Genomic DNA, 2,866 nt, shown 5'->3' with positions numbered 1-2,866 from the left:
ATTTATGCAACCTTGCTTGTAAAGAATACCACTAATTCCACAAGTAACAGGAACAGGCTGCACTGTCTCACTGCATTAGGGAGATCCCATGCTGTACTCCCCTCTACCTTCTGCTTCATAGCCGCCTTCATTGTCCTACCATCTCCTTAGACTGTGAATCACTACCCTCATCTGTATTGTTATCCTGAATGTATTACTCAGATTCTTATGGGTTAGCATCACCATCTGTTCCTTCAACAGTCACACACTCAGGATGGCACGAGTGCTTTTTTGTTATGCAAGCAGCTTCCGTGATGAAGCCAGCGTGGTGTGGATGGGTTTTGTTATGAAACACCAGCACACTTCTGAGCTCTCTGCCTTCTATTACCAATAACTGACAGGCTTTAGAAATACCATCCATTATATTAAGCCACTTCTAAGCTGCAGCTTGAGTTTCAGAACTCGTGTTAACTGCAATTGATTAATGTAATTTAAGGAAAGATTTCCAGCGGACTATAGAGACAGTGATGTGATTAGCAGCAAGCTCTGATCTTTCCTAATCTAGTGATAACATGTTGAAGAGGAAGCAATAGGCTGTATATTTCAAGTAGGGTCTTTGACTTTCATCTAAGTTGCTTTCTTTTTGCATTTTACGTGGTGCAGGGAGCCTGCTTTGGCAGGGGGGTTGGACTTGATGATCTCTAGATCTCCCTTCCAACCCCTACAGTTCTGTGAATTCTCTGAAGCCCAGAGAAAAGCATCTCACACATAATACCTGCTTCAGTCAGGTCTAATCCAACCTGAGCATGAGTTCTTGTTGCAGTGGGGTATTGCTCTTACATGGTTGAGTTGAGGTTCCGACACTTAAACATGTTTTTGGGCACATTTGCTCGCCTATATTTAAAGTTCAGCTTTATTTCCATATTTTGGAAGAGCACAAGATACTAATCATAAAATATAATATTGAAAAACATTAAAGAAGTTCAGCTTCATCTTGGAGCATTTAATTGCTACAGACTTTTGTTTGTTTATTTTTGTGTGTTGGTATCTGTTTCTGCTGCCTTAGCAATGCTTACTCCTACACCAAGAGCCCACTGTTTGCTCCCTGCTCTCTTCTCTATTCCTGCATATCGCATTGATGCTACCAGCTTGTTTTCTTCTTATCTTCCCCTCCAAGAAGCAGCAGCTGATATAGTGGCTCATATGCGAAGTGTAAGGGTTTATACTGAATTATGGGACAATATTTGTAGGAAAGCTATAAGGGCTCTATGAGTGATATAAGTGCTTTGTGAGGAGTCTCCCCTGGCTTTGTTATTATAGGGCTTCCTACTTTATACCTTTCCTGCACTCCCTGGATTCCTCCATATGTAGAGCCATTCTAGGATGCTCAAAGCACTACAGCTCCTCAGCTTTCCAGTCCTTCTCCATAACCCTACATTTTTGACCACACTTTGTGAATAAAAGACATTTAGGAAGGCCTGAAGAGACAGGAGCAAAGAGCAAATAGATACACTGAGCCACTTGTACAATGATAGGTAGCAGAGTAGATGGGCAGCAGCAGCTTTTGGTGTCTCACCTCGCAGCCTTTTCGTCTCCAGCTCCATCGTACACCTCCATCTTCACACATCTTTAATAGGAACTGCGGGTGTGGGACAGATCTCACTCCCACTTGAGAAACTCAGTGTCTAGGAACTGCTAACAGCTGCTCCCACAGTTTGGGTTTGGAGCAACAGAACATCAGGGTGAGTCTTGAGTTAAATGTAACAACAGCCCAAGTTTCTACCATTAGTTCATTAAACTGCATAGTGGGGGAGAGTGTGATATCAAGTGTTCAAGGCTGTTTAGCAGTTTATCTCATTTAGTTCTATTGTATTTTGTGCCTACCAGAAGCACTTGCAGTGTTTTTCCCTTCTGAAAGCAAACACCAAATGTCATTAAATTCTTGTTTAGGTCTTTGTGCTGCCCATAAATGGTTCATATTTAGGTAGACTAATGCAGTAAGAGCATTAGGCTGTTACACACATCTACCATCAGCAGGTTAGGTTAAATTGGTGGTCAAGCTGAGCTAAAGAGTTCATTTACACCAGAAAAACTTAACGTATATATTTGGGCACAATGTAAATGAACTCATATGTAGTGTTTATTTTGATTCTACATTGTATTAATACATATATAATTGTAGGTAATAGCCCATATTAGTGTACATATGGGATATGTCTTCTGGACCAAACTAGGAAGAAATCCATTGAAGTTCATAGAGGGGCTGACTGAATTTCTAAGACCTTTGAAAGTGTCTGTGTGCAAGTTGCATTGAAGTACTGTGTTTTCTATTCCCCTTGGTGTTAGTGCCCCATAGACACCAGGAAGCAGCTGGCAGAGAACTTAGTGGTTATGGGTGACACTGCCATGTTACCAGGATTCCTGCACAGACTCGTGGCTGAAATCAGGTACCTGGTGGAAAAAACAAAATACAGAGAAGTCCTTGCAACTAAAACCTTCAAAGTTCACACTCCACCTGCCAAACCCAACTACATGGTGTGGCTGGGAGGTAAAAATAGACCTGTGCTCCAAAAGCTGTAGTGCAATCAGTGGCTCTTGCCATGAGGTGGCAGCAGTAATGAGAGTGAGCAGAGACCTGCTCGGTGCACAGCAATCTGCTGGGTGGAAGAAAGCTTAGTAATTGATTTGTTTTATGCAGTCTTCCAGTCTCTCTGCCCCAGACCTGGGGCTGTTGTAGCAGAAGTGCAGGACTACACCAGGTCGCACTTAAGGGGGAATCTCATGATGTGGTTTTTACCACAGAATCACAGAATGACCCGGGTTGGAAGGGACCTCAAGGATCATGTAGTTCCAACCCCCCTGCCTGGCAGGGCCACCAAACATACAC

This window comes from Coturnix japonica, chromosome 5, assembly GCF_001577835.2.
Source record: "Coturnix japonica isolate 7356 chromosome 5, Coturnix japonica 2.1, whole genome shotgun sequence".
NCBI lineage: Eukaryota > Metazoa > Chordata > Aves > Galliformes > Phasianidae > Coturnix > Coturnix japonica.
The sequence above is the reverse complement of the archived record's forward strand: the minus strand, read 5'-3'. Positions refer to the sequence as shown.